General features: G+C 40.3%; 1 protein-coding gene across 2 annotated transcripts in view; it reads left to right on the top strand.

Moving 5' to 3' along the window:
• The first annotated feature begins 136 nt into the window (after nt 1-136).
• LOC116516525 (lysine-specific demethylase 4B-like) overlaps nt 137-14676 on the top strand; it is a 38033-nt gene continuing 23493 nt past the window's right edge. Inside the window, exons 1-2 of one of the 2 annotated variants that reach the window (XM_032229106.1) lie at nt 137-284; nt 14212-14302. The gene's annotated coding sequence lies outside the window, so the exon portion shown is untranslated. The remainder of the gene's footprint in view (nt 285-14211; nt 14303-14676) is intronic. The other variant, XM_032229186.1, reaches the window with a different exon arrangement.

Genomic DNA, 14676 nt, shown 5'->3' with positions numbered 1-14676 from the left:
CGAGCCCTCCCGGAGCCCTTTAACCAGCTGGGAGGCGGGGCCCGGCGCGCGGGTAAAAGCCATTGGTGGAGACGCCCGGGAGCTTCGCTTTGCGATTGGCCGGCCCGTCCGTCCGTCCGCGCGGGGCAGCAGCCAATCGGCGGCCGGTGGCGGGGGCTGCTCGGCCGTTGGAGGCGGAGGAGAAGCAAACGGCTGTTTTCTGAGGCGCCCCTCCCCCCCTCCGCTTTGCTCCCCTCAGCGGCCGCTCGGAGAGGCGACGACGCGACGGGAGCCGCTGCCGACCGGTGAGGCCAGCGTCGTCGGTCCGTCGAGGGCTGGGTGGTTTTCCTCAGGGGAGGGGGCGGGAGAGCCAGTGGGCCGTCCGTCGCCGCAGCCCGGCCTGGGCCGCGGTTACTGAGAATACCGAGGCCTTTCCCTCCCCTCTCATGAGGGGGGCCGTGTGGGGAGTCACGTGGGCGCGGGGTCTGGAGCTGGAGATCCCCCGGCCCGACCAAGGGGCTTCCGTCGGGGGAAGAGTGAGGGGGTGGTTGTGTGTTTGTGTGGGTCCTGCACGTCGTCGCGGTCCCCCCCCCCCTCAGGAGAGACCACTTTGCTCCCTCAGGCGCCTATCCCGGAGCTGGAGATGCTCCGGGGTTTTGCAGATGTTTCTAGAGCTCATCTAGTCCACCCCCGTTCCCTCGGCATCCTCACTTAGGCAGGCCCGGCCTCCTCTTTGGAAGAGGATGTTCTCGCTTCTTGAGGTTTTTTTTAATAAAAAAATGTATTTATTTCGTCAAGCATGAATTAGATAACAGATATAAGTAGAAACGAATAGATTAGAACAGAATCCTTTATTGGTCAAGTGTGATTGGACACACAAGGAATTTGTCTTTGGTGCAGATGCTCTCAGTGGACATAAAAGGACAAGATACATTCGTCAAGAATCATAAGGTACAAGACTTAATGATAGTCATAGGGTACAAATAAGCAATCAGGAAACAATATCAGTATAAATCGTAAGGATACAAGCAACAAAGTTACAGTCCTGCAGTCATAAACATGATTATGTTCATATTAGTATAAACGTGATTATGAATGTATGAAATGAATACAAGTTAAAAAGGAATATTAGGACAGGGACAGTAGGCAAGTTGGTGCGCTTATGGGGCGTAAACTTGACTTGACGCCTCTTCACCCATCGTGGGTATAGGCGACTTCCATGGAAATTTGACGCCACTGTTTGCGGTCCTGGGCTAGGGTTGTCAGGTGGTGCAGCCAGTCGCTATTATATGATTTTCGGCTAAGATTGAATGGGCGCATGATCCATGGAAGCTGTTTCGGCTGGATATACCCAAGGGGACGCCAGTCCCAAGGGTCGACAGAGCCCGATTGGTGGGAACGGGGGGCACCATGTGAAGGCCGGGTTGTCGTTTGATAGTTGAGAGGCTTTGCAATAAACGTTGCAATGTATATTTTGCGCATCAACTATCCTTGCCCGCCCATGGGGCGTAAAGACCTCTTAGGAATGAGGTGAGGTGAACAGCAGACAGTCTAAGGTTAAAATTATGGGGGTTTGGGGAAGAAGAAACCACAATGTCAGGTAGTGCATTCCAGGTATTGACAACTCTGTTGCTGAAGTCATATTTTCTGCATTCAAGTTTGGAAGTTCCTGCCCTTTGGGGTTCTTAACAGGTAGTCCTCAGCTTGCAACGGGCAAGGGAACCCCCAGAATTCTTGTTGCTTAAGTGAGACGGTTGTTAAGGGAGTTTGGTCCCACTTGACGACCTTTCTTGGCCATGGTTGTTAACCGAGTCGCTGCAGCTGTTCGGTTAGGGGATACGGTAGTTAAATGAATCTGGCTCTTCCCCTGTTGACTTTCCTCATCACGGAAGATCGCAAAAATGAGATCCCGTTGTCATAAATATGAATCGGCTGAATTTTTTGATCTCATGACCATGGGGAATGCCCCGGCAGTCATAAGGGTGAAAAATGGTCGTAAGTCACTTTTTTCAGTGTAGTTAATTTTGAACGGTCGTTAATTGAACTGCTGCAAGTCGAGGATTACCTGTATTGTACAGGGGTGTCTCACAAGCTTGGCAGCAGCTTTGGAATGTTTGGACTTCAACTCCCAGATTTCTTCACTCCCTGACATCTGAAAGTTGCTGAGGTTGAGAGACATGATTGTGTGGTATTATGCCTCCAGTCCTCTAATGAGACATTATAGGTATGTCATTGTGGGGCTTTGAAGGCAGTTAGTGTATTCCCCATCTGCCCTTAGTTTAAACTGTCTGGCGTTTCTCAGCCTTGGCAGGTTGAAGATGGGTGGACTTCAACTCCCAGAATTCCCTAGCCTGCATACTTTAATATAGTTGGACTTCAGCTCCCAGAATTCTCCACTCCCAAATACCTGAAAGTTGCTGAGGTTGAGACATAGTTTAATCTGTCCAGTGTTTCTCAAACTTGGCAGGTTGAAGATGGGTGGACTTCAACTCCCAGGATTCCCCATCTGGCATGCTTTAGGTCCAACTATCTTAAAGCAATGCTGCCTGGGAAATTCTGGGAATTGAAGTTCACATATCTTCAACCGGCCAAGGTTGAGAAATGTTCTAGGATATTGTTTCTGGACTCCATGGTTCACACTTGTTCTTTTTTGCATCCCTGCCCTGAAATGGCTCCAGTGTTAGAATGGAGGTCTGTCAATGCAAAATATAATTTTATGATTTTAAAAGTATTATTTTATGCCACCTGAAACCTCTGTTTTAATTTTTAGTAGCCAAGCTGCATGCTTCACACTTACCCAGCTTGTTAGTAATCAGCTTTCTACACTATTTTCACACATGCTTTTTCAGTTTCCTCACTGTTACTTAAACATTATTTTTCTTAGATGATTTTTTTTACTTTCAACCCACTTCCATGTCTTTACCAGGTTAATTTTGAATATTTCCTGCTTTCTAGAATTTCCAAATCCTGCTGAACTTTACAAATTTATAATTCTTCCAATTCCTTTTCTGTGGTATTAATAAAATGCTGCCATGTATGCAGACCAAGATTCCTTTAAATTGAATGGGGAGGTGTTTTGTATGGTATTTAGGTATTTGGATCCACCTAATAAACTTGCAAACCATATATCCGGCTTGCTAATGAGAATTTCATGCATGTTTTATTGGTTGCTTGGCTGAAGTCATGATACAGTAGATCCACAGCTTTCTTACAATTTGATGATGAATTAATAGATTAAAGGAAGGGAATGAGATTATCCAGATATTATTATTCATAAATCTAGGCTAACATCTAGATGCATTATTTTCATAGTGTTTGCATTTTATGATTTGCTCTGAATCGCTCCAAGGAAACCATCCATGTGATACTGGCTGACATATTGGTCTTTGGGTTCTTTTCCTTTTGCTGTTTTTGATTCATTTTTGAAGATTCTATTTCAATATTGTTCAGTCTTCCCAATTTTAATGAGTTGGAACTCTGATTGTCCCAAAGGTGCCCAGTGTTGGTCATGCTGGCTGTGAGTTTTGATGAAATTGATATCACACTGATATATTGTCTTCCCTTTCTCCATTAATGGGGTGTATTATGAAGGGAAAGAGATAAACATGGGAATGAGAATGGAATAAATTCTTCTAAGGAAAATTGGTCTAATAAGTTTTGTTTATACAGCATTGAACTGAAGTGCACTTTAGCCGAACAAGATCTGCAACTCAAGGTCCTGGTTGATGGTTTAATATGGTTTTTTATTTTGTATGCATTGCAAACCCAGAAAATTAAAGTGTCACCTGAAAGAACCTAGGAAGTAGGTTCCTTTCCTCTGGAATAGTTTCCTTCCAGAGATTCAAACAGCTGTTATCCTGGTTTTAAGTAAGTCTTGATGACCTGGCTCTTTCTACACACCCGGACAACCTTTTGGAGAATATGTGATCTTGAGGGTTTTGATTTTATTGCCCTTTGTGGATATTTGTCATTTGTTTCTGCTGTATATGATGTATTCTACTTTGTAATATTGTGCCCTGCCCTGAGTGGTTATGAGTCAAGCAGCCTTAGAAATTTTTAAAATAGAATTGGGTTGAGTAAGGTAATGGGTAAGCATGTTGTGAAAATAAAATACAGTAAGCTTTTTAAAACCAAAATTTTGTTTGATTGAAAGGAATCTTGAGTTTCTTGTGAAGGCATAAGATACTTCAAGCACTCCTCTCTCTTTTAACAGCATTCTCATGTAAGGGACAGAAATAAGTTGACAAGTGGAATTTTGTTGGAGAATTAAGTCTGAGTCAGATTTGCTTTATTATGGTTTTTTTATTTTCCCATGTCGGAATTAATGAAAGAGAAGTTGCCTCATGAGAGAAGGGGTGTATGATGGGGAGAACTTAGCCATACAGACATGTACAGTGCAGTAATTTGCATCCCTTCCTCCCAGTTACATAAAGAAGAGAAAGATAGCATGGCTGGATGGAGACTTAAAACCTGCTGCCACTTCAGGAACAGATTACTGCTGTTAACTATTAAATGCAGGATTAAATATGATAGTGGTGGAGGTGACTCAATGTTAAGAGCAAAAGTCATACTTTCACCCTTAAGAATGAATTATAGCGACAACATGATTGCTGTTAGCCACTGTAAGAACAAACTGCTGGACTAGATGAATCAGGAATCTGATCCAGCAAGACACATTTTGTGTTCTTCTGATCCTTGTCAGGGACTTTTGAAATTGTAGTGACAATTTCCATTCAGCCATAAAAACGAATGGATTGATTATAAGGGTGTATTTTATTAATACTATTTATATATTCTTTGTTGAGATAAAATGTAGAATTATGAAATATAATTAGCATATAGAGAGCTAATTAAGTGTAAGTGGTTAATTGTGCCAGATTAGAAATCAGCAGAATGTATAGGGGACCTTCATTTATTGAATTGAACACTTTATTTACATCACCATGATGCAAAAAAAATGTCGAGACTCTGGAAAGAGTGCAGAGAAGAGCAACAAAGATGATTAGGGGACTGGAGGCTGAAAGATGAAGACCGGTTGCAGACTGGATTTGGCCTGTCTAGAGAAAAGAAGGACGAGGGGTGACATATCAGTTTTCCAATATCTCATGGATTGCCAGAAAAGCAGGGGTCACCAACCTTTCGGACCTCAGAGACCACTAAATTCATAATTCTATATCCCGTGGACCACTAATATGAATCCAGCGCACCGCTCGCTGAAGCACCTGGACTTCCAGTGACGGGATGGGGTCCTTCAGGCACTTAGCTTGGCTGCCTGTTTCTGCAACCTTAAACACTCAAAGAGCCATTTGGACATATTTCCCACAGAAAACAAAACACATGGATCTCTCATCTCTTTCTTTTCTCTCTCTCATTGTCCAATACCTTTAACTACAGTAGTCAATTACTGACCTAATTGTATCTTCTAACTAGCTGTGTCCAGAGACCATTTTACATCCTATGGATTCCCCACTTCCTTTAGTCCTGTCTGATATCCCATGAGCCATTGTCCTAGGAAAATGGGGGAGGGGTGAAGGTTTTATGTCATCAATGGAAGCAACAGGCATGGCTTGACCCCTGTGGGCAGCCTCTGTCTTTGAGAGATATGCATCATTTAAATAATGCTTGAGGAAAACAATTTGCTGTTCCTCCTTACCAATTGTTCCTCCCCAAATATTTTATTATCCCTGTTAACACTAGAAAACAATAGATTATTTAGGATGCAGGGTGGGAATTTATCATTAGTTGGAGTTAGGACCAAGTGGTGTTGATTCAGGGTTATTGTGTTTAAATGATATTTAGATATGCAGTATATACTGTACAGATATACCAGTATATGTATGTTATATTCATATTTACAGGAAGAGAAGATGATTGGACCTTAAATCAGAAATACTGTAACTGCTTACTACTGGTGGATGTTTTGTGATATATCTGTTGAGGGGCAGGTGTAGTTTTTAGTGCTCATGTTATAGGGATCACTGAAATAGCAATAGCACTTAGACTTGTATACTCCATAGTGCTTTTTACAGCCCTCTCTAAGCAGTTTACAGAGTCAGCATATTGCCCCCAACAATCTGGTCCTCATTTTACCCACCTCGGAAGGATGGAAGGCTGAGTCAACCATGAGCCGGTGAGATTTGAACTGCCAAACTGCAGCTGGCAGTCAGCTGAAGAAGCCTGCAGTACTGCACTCTAACCATTGCGCCATCTCAGCTCCTAGGTGCTTCTAACAAGACATTTTGTTGTGAAAGAAATGTGGATGCACATGGTCCAAATTCCAAAGGTACTTTTTCAAAGCTTGCTTTAGCTTGGAAGATGTTTCACTCCTCATCCAAGAAGCTTCTTCAGTTCTTCAGAATGGAAGAAGCTTCTTGGGATGAGAAATGCATTGTCTTCCAGCAAAACAAAGTTCAGTTGCCTTTTGAAAAAGCACCTTCGGGACAATCATGACCTGGATGACTGAGAATCTCCATAGATCTGGTCTAAATGTCTTATATAGAGAGAAAATATGCATTAAAGTATCAGTAAAGACTTTGCTCAAGGAAAGTTGAACACAAATGTAGTACCTAGAGATTTGAAGAAGATGCTTTGCTAGCTCTGGCTATTTTAAATTGTCTTCTGTTGGGCACTAGCTTTCTTATCCTGAACTAAAGATTAGTGATATTTTGGATAGTGGAGAAAGGAAATTTATGATAGAAGTGTAGTTCTCCATTAATTCATCTGTGATTTGGGTGCTCTATGTGCTGTTTTACAAAGGACCATTTTTCTTCTTTGTTTTTGTGTAGAAGGGATATTGAAAATTATGTTGTATGTAAAGGATGGAGAAATACTTCTGTTTCCTATTATGTCATATGTAAAGAGCAGGATTCTAAGGAATCCCTTTAAATTAAATGGAAGAATATCCATTCAGAAGTGCTAGAATTGGGATTCTGCAGAATATCCAGTTCCTAGAAAGTCAGACTGTTGGAGCTCCATGACAAGTAACTTGCAAAAACCTGAATTCAAGACAGAGGAGAAAGTTTCAAAACACAAAACCACAGTTTTCAGATTAAGCAGAAACCCATTTTGCAGAAAGGTTATTTGGTGATGGTAACAAACAATCTTTATGCTGGGAACAATTGAGGGTAAAAGACAGAGAATGAGGCAGCTGCATGGAGTCACTGAACAGTCGGCGTGAGCTTAAATGGACTCTGGAGGATGGTAGAGGACAGGAAGGCCTGGAAGAACGTTGTCCATGGGGTTGCAATGGGTCGGACACGACTTCGCAACTAACAACAACAACAGATAGGAGAAAAAAAAACATTTTCAAGAGCCCAACTAAAAAGCAGAAGTGGATTTCTGAATCTCAAAATAGACTGTGTTCATTAACTTTGCTGCCTAATGCAGCGAAGTTTTATCTCAGTATTCAACATTTTTCTCACTCTACCTTGGATTCATTTGCTTTCTTCCAGAGTGGTCTTCGCTCTAGCCTTAGCAACTTTGAGAGGTGTGGAGTTCAATTCTCAGAATTTCGGGGAATTGGGGTTGAGTTGAAGTTCACGCATCTAAAAGTTCCTAAAGCTGATAAACACTACTCTAGAACCTTAGTGATTGTGAGAGGCTGTTGTCTTAATTCACCTGGAGGGAGCCAGATGTAGGTCTGGTGTATGCCTTGAAAACAATAGCCAAGTTTAAATTAGATTGTGAAAAACGGTCTTTGAAATACTAGCAGTTATTTTTATACTGGATGGCTACTAGGATGTCAAGTAAAATTATTAATTAGATACGTGTCTATGGCTTGGTGCTTTTTGGTTATCTGAGATGACCCAAATTGGTCCTCTGGACTTGGGAGTTAATGCTGTGAGTAGCTACACTCCTTTCTTACGATTTTAAAGAGAGACTGACCTTTGAAGCTCAAAGGGGTTTAAGGATCGGACCATGGAAACTATCCATAGATAGCATTTCCCCCCTAATCATTTGCAATCTTGCCTGATAAGGAGAGAGTAGAAAACACCACTGATGCTTATGCACTGAGCAGTGTGAAGGTAGTAGGAACTTCGCTTGAGCGCAAGAGGATCTACATGCTGTGTATCTATATAGGTTTGCTTTTCTTTGACCAACATTTCCACATGTGGTAGGTGCTTGAGAAGTTTTACATTTTTTCAGTCAGTGTAGTTTGTGTATAATTCCTGTAGCTTGCTTTTATTGGATCAACATGGTGGTTACTCTGTCAGATTATTGTAGCATAGTGTGTGATATTTATAAAATTTACAGCAAGGAAGTAAACAAGCATGTTTGAGAGTCATCATTGGTTAAGATCTTCTATATACTATTGTACATTAGTATAAGTGTGCATTTTCTAGAGATTTTTTTCCAGCCAGATTTTTAACCCTGAATATTTAAAAGAAGAAGCTTGGAAGATATGAATGTAGGGATCGGGATATATGGTGGTCTTTATATAATGTCGTACAAATTAAAATATGCTCCTGGGAGCCCCAAATATTTCTGATCTGTAAAAAATCTTTATAAAGAAAAAAGATACTCTGAAGCATTCCCAAGGAAGAAAAAACTCTGGAACCACTTTGCAGTTCTACATTACATGTAAATTGGTGCAGTACTATATATTATTTCCAACATCATATTTGCAGAGCTTTTATGATGAAGGATCAATATTTTGTAAATATTTAGTTGTTCAGCAGTATGTTGTTTTTAAAAACTATATTTCTTAAATTAACACATACTTAACAGAGTTTGTGATAATGTAAAATAAAACCCCCAAATTTTACATTAAATATTATACATTAGTATCAAAATTACAACAGTTTGATATAAATGGGAAGGAAGAATTTAAATTTGCATGGTGTCTTTAGTGACAAAAAATGTTTTATAGCAATTTTCTGAGGCTTAAAAGTAATAGTTCATTTTTGGGGAGAAAATTGTACAAACCACATCATGTAATAAAAAAAACCCTTTTTTCACCCAGCCTTGCTTTTGAAAATAATGGGTCTCCTATGATGAATGCAGTTATGATTACTTCTGAAGAAGGCAATTCTTCCCTTACCACAAGTAGCTAGGCAAAATTGCCTGTACTCTCCTTTCATATAGTTTCATAAACTCAGAGAGAGATAACTAGTGCTAACTTTCCTTCCCCCAGTGGGTTCTTATTTATGCATTGTAGTTTATATTCCTTCCTTACAGAAGTGTATTCCTTTTATCCTATTGCTTTGTCTACAGTGCACCGAATGCTTTCTTGTATGCGTTTAGGAAACGGGGATATATGAGATAGTAAAACTTCATGCCTTTCTGATTTGTTGGTATGCAACTTCTATCATTTTGTAATTAGATGGGCATTGCTAGCTGGGGATGATGGGATCTGTACCTGCAAAGCTGATATGTATCTTCTCAAAAACGCACGCTTTGCTGTTGGACAAATTAAATACAATCCATACAGTAGGATCCCCATTGCCTATAGTGAGCTGGTTAATTATTAATGTGCAGGCTCGCTGGAACTGACTTTCCATTTTGGAGGCTGTGCTGGGCCCTTGTTACATGTTTCACTACTTAACTAATTAGGATTGATGATTGAACCTTCTGAACTTAATTACATATGGTACCCCAAATGTTTATCATTAAAAATTATTTGACTGTACTGTCAGTCTAAAATAGCCTTTACTTTTTTTCCTGATTTCATATAAATAAAGTAAGGAAAGCTTGCCATTCCTGGATGTTCCTTATGTCTATATTTCTACTTGCTGTTTGTTTTTTAATTGTTCAGTAAAAAGTTGCAGCAGCTGTGCAATTAATGATGTTTTTCTGGAAGGTTGCTCAGCTGTGATGCTGTATACTGAATGATGGCATTTATTTAGTAGGTCACAATTAGACTCAAAGTATATACCTCCTTTAAGACAGCAAAGCTTACATGGAATGCTATCATTTCAGCCCAATTTTTAACTGTGTGAAACAAGATACTGTGAAAGTAGATTCACACCTTTTGTTGAGTAATAGTGTGGTTTGTTTTGGCTTTGGGTTACAGATACTGAATAACAGTTATTAAAATTTGATACGTGTGCCCCACCCCCACCCCCTAAGGCCCCTGGAACAGTTTAATGCCTTAGGTCTGTGGCCTGTTGTAATTCAACTCTTAGAATGCTTAGCAGTGGTCTTGCAGGCTGGGGAATTCTTAAGTTGTAGTCCATACATCTGGGCGTTGCCCGTATTAGAAATTGCTGAATATGTCAGATAATTGGCTTTACAGACTATGTGATTTTATTTTTTAAAAAAGGTTGTTTTGTAGAACATGCTTAGGCAAGGCCGAATAAAAATACAACTCTGTATGATTTAGTTGTGTGTAAACCCATCTGTAGCTTTTCTTCATTCTTTTCTCCCCACACAACATAAAAATACCATAATGTTTCCTTATGGAGTAGCAATCACCATGGCCGCTTATAAACTGCAACTCAATACCTCTTATATCTTCTAAGTTTCCTTGGTACTCCTGAAAACTGCTACTAGGGCTGAGCTTGCTTAGTGCTTGGATTGGAGACCATCAGAAACTCCCAAGGCCTTGGACTACAATATCAGAGAGCAGTGGTGGTATTGGGTAGGCCTGTCTGCCTGGAGAAAGGTTTACTTTTTGTTTATCCTAGTTTGCATAAATTTTGATAGATTAAGCCTACAGAACGTATCATTAGTGAACTGCCTGAGCCATTTGAGCTTTGGGGTTGCTGTTTTGCAGCATGAAATCCAAAGGTTCAGATGCTTTTCACCAAAACATTTAAGTAACTAAAAGTTAAACAACCAAAATTTAATTATCATCTTTAAGCATAGTAATTATTTTAATTAGGAATATAGTTCTGTTAGCATGCAATGCAGTATTTTCTTTTTAAAATGTCAATGATTATTTGTATGTTTAGCAATTTCTTACATTTTATTCAGCCTTTTTTTAAAAACTAGGGAATAATGCATATTGGGTTATCGGAATGTCCATTCATTTCGTTAGCATTTCAAAATGTCCTTCCTAACCTTTCACTGGATTTCCTGAGAACATTTTCTGGGTTTCACTGATGAGCAGGCAGAGAAACTCTTATTGATAATGTTTCAGGATCCAATCTGGTTTGATCACTGGGATCAGAAGTGTAGTTTTCTGAGCTTTTGGACTTGTGCTGTGGATGGACTCCAGCATGTGTCCAAAAAACTTGGAAGATTAAATCTTTGGTTCTGGTGATTGACTCAAATTGCATCACTTGGAATTATTTACTCTAAGATCTTGATGGATTCCACTAGGTGCTTGAAAATATATGGGTCTGTTGATTATCTGGTTAGCTGCTGGCAAAAGGGGACCACAATGGCTCTTGTGATTACTCCCTAGTTACCTCTCTTGCATGCAAATCCTGGTTAGTTTCTTCACTAATCAGTGAGGAAGTCAATAATCTCCAGAAACTATGCCTGGAGTATCAGCAAAGGGAACCTGGGGGCTAAGGGAGCTAAGCCAATGCTTCGACATAGATATTAGTGATGAGTGAATGAGCAAAACTTATTGATTGATTTGACTGCTGTATTCCCCCCCCCCTTTTTTTTTTCTTGTTATATCAGAGGGCTGTTGGTCAGTGGCCTTTTTAAGGGTTGCCTCTTGTGGAAGAGCAAGCAGTTCTATCTGGCTGCAATAGCGCTTAGACTTGTATACCGCTTTGCAGTGCTTTACAACCCTCTCTAAGTGTTTTACAAAGTCACCCCCTTCACCCCAACAATCTGGGTCCTCATTTTACCCACCTCTAAAGGATGGAAAGCTGACTTAACCTTGAGTTGGTCAGGACTGAACTTCAGGCTTTGGCAGAGTCAGCTTGCAATGCTGCGTACTGATCATTGTGCCACCATGGCTCCTTGGAGTGCAACTCTCTCATGTAGCCCTTCCTGACGGAGTTGCAAATTTGTTTCATCTGAATTGTGGCTTTTCCTTCGTTAAAGTCCAAAGCGGCAGGTTAAATCACTAGTAAAAAGTCTTGATTCAAATCAACTCGATTTAAATCATACTTTTTAAAAGCAACTGTCATCTCTGCCCCTCAGTGGCTTCTCCTCTGACCTGCTGTTGACTCACCGACAGTCCCAATATTGCAGAATATACAGTCTCATTCTACATAACTAAGCTCCATTTCATGCTGAATAAACTAAATTATTAATGCATCTTAAAAAGAAAACTATCTTCAGATAGTTTTGATTTTAAAAAATCCAATTTAATTTTTTTTAAATCTGATTTTTTAAATTGTTTTTTAAAAAATCGATTTTTGTCCACCCTGCAAAGTGGTGACTGGGATGACACATCTTATCATTTGAGTGAGCAACCTCAGGTGGCCTGATTTGTTCCAACTGTGATCTTGATCATGTCCCTCTCGGTGCCGTCGGGATCACCATGATTGCCTGGATCCAAATAGTTGCCAACATCTCTTTGCAGGAGTGAATGATGCCTTGACCTTATAAAATGCTGTCGTATCTGCCTTCCTTGGGTCAAGCCATATTTCACAACCAGTAACTGATCCTTTAAACTTTCTTTTTGGGAGAAAGTTGTTGAGAAAGATGGCAAGGAACGCTCTAAAAAAAAGTAGATTTATCAGGATCTGATAGATCTAGGCATGGAACTGAAATAACATTGGTTGCATTGGTGGATGATCTTTGCAAGATCTGGATAAAATGAGTGCAACATTTCTGGGTCTCATTTGACATCTAAATAGGCTTAGGTAGCATTTTGGATCCTGTGTGAGGTTTGGGATTTGAGGCCCAGTTTTGCAGGGACGGCAGTTCCACTTGGTCATAGTAAGTAGAGGTTGGCTAGTGGCAGCTTGGTTTAGTTCCCTTCCCCCCTTCTCTAATATCTACATGGAAAAATTGTGGGTGCTTATATGATATGTAGTATCAATAAGCTGATGATTATATTTTACATTTGAGCTGACTTGTTAGTCTATTGAAGGTCTTGCTCCAGTATCTGACAATTAGAGTGGAGCAACTTAAAACTCCAACATGATTGTTTATTCATTAAGATTCTTCTTCCTTCCTTCAGTCAGATCTTCTACAAACCTTTGAGGATGTCAGTAGAAAAGAAACAACTTACTTTTTATTAATCTAGATTAGGTTTAGTTTAATTATTATTGCTTCCCCACAACGTTTAACGTTAAAAGCTATGTATTATATTGGAGTAGTCATCAGCCATTATCTCCTCTTCAACACAATGAGTTCTACTGGTTGATACATTGTTAAATTAAATTATGAAATTCACACCTATTTAGTTTCATGTAATGATATCACTGGTCAAATATTGAGAGCTAATTTTGGGGAGAGGGGAGAGGTCAAACCGTAGGTTCCTGATTTTGTGGTGCCTGAGTCCAACCCTCTTCTCCATAGTGGGGGGAGGAGTATCCAGACTGGGTTGATTTCATCAGTGATTGGTTGGACTGAGCCTGATGAGACCTTTAAACCACGTCCCTATTGCGAGGCAAACCCCAGCTTCGACACAACTGCTAGGGGAAGTCATCTTATGGCATGGGGTGTATTCTGTTACTAAGTGATGCAGCTATAGACAGCAGCAATATAACATGACCACATTGCTTAACAATGGTAAGTAGTCCCTGGTGCTATTGTTGTGAGGTTTGTAGGTTGTGAAGTGAGAATTTTCTCACAATTTCCTGCCGGCTTCGAATAACCAGTCAGTGGTGAAGCTGTCTGGAAGTTGCAAGTTCCAAGTGTAAGATGGTGGAGGAAGGTGTGTAAGGGTAGGCAGGTAGCCGCCATGAGTGCAATGCGGCTTGGAGATGGTGGCTATCAGGTGCGAGAAGTTTACCTGTGATTTACAACCTGCCAGTGTCCCCATTCACTTGGCTTGGGAGAAGCTGGCAGGAAAAGCTGCAAATGGTGATAATATGAACATAATATCCATGCAGTGCTCTGTATATGTGTATAGACAGATCTTTTCTAGTGCTCCTTTTTTGAACTTATATAACTACAAAAAGTGGGTCCTCACAGATGATCTGTGCTCACTCACTTCAGCATGCTCCCCCTCTTAAAATTATGTAGAAATGGTGGTAGCTGCCTTTTCCAAATAAAGGTGATAACAGCAGTTTTTCCAGTTTTTTTTTTCCAATTATTAGCTTTGAGTTCTGTCTGCTCCCTCGCACGTGATGTGTCCTTTTCTAAACAGAAAATGAAAACATCAGACCCTTCTGCAAAAGAAGACAACTATTGTTTTTCTTTTCCTTTAACTTTTAGATGAGATGTGCAGCATTGTGTGATCATCTGATAATTCCTAGAAGAGGACGAATTTGCTGCATGTGGAGGAAATTTCCTGTTATTAAAAAAAGTAAGTCAACCCCTATCTCCATCATCCACTTGACTTCCCTTCCCTATAAATAGCCATTGAGATATGCCATACAAGTTATTCAGTTTTGAAAAATGTAGAAGAGTGATATGCACCCCCTTTAGTTTAGGTTTTGGTAGATTTACTTTTACATTCACTTCCCTAAAGAAAGTATGTGCCTTGCCTTTCCCTTTGTGGCCCAGGGTGGTTGAACCCAAAAATTGAGAAATTGAGATTTGGGGGGCACTGTAACTTTTGCAAATACTGAAAGCATCAATTCATGCTGAAACTCCTTCTCAAGTCAATTCTCTTTACATACAAAAAGTTGCAAGCTATGGCATTCCAATAGAAGAGAATACACAGGGTTCTTCAGTTAT

Source organism: Thamnophis elegans, chromosome 1, assembly GCF_009769535.1.
Source record: "Thamnophis elegans isolate rThaEle1 chromosome 1, rThaEle1.pri, whole genome shotgun sequence".
In the NCBI taxonomy this organism is placed as follows: domain Eukaryota; kingdom Metazoa; phylum Chordata; class Lepidosauria; order Squamata; family Colubridae; genus Thamnophis; species Thamnophis elegans.
This window is presented reverse-complemented; position numbering and strand designations above follow the sequence as displayed.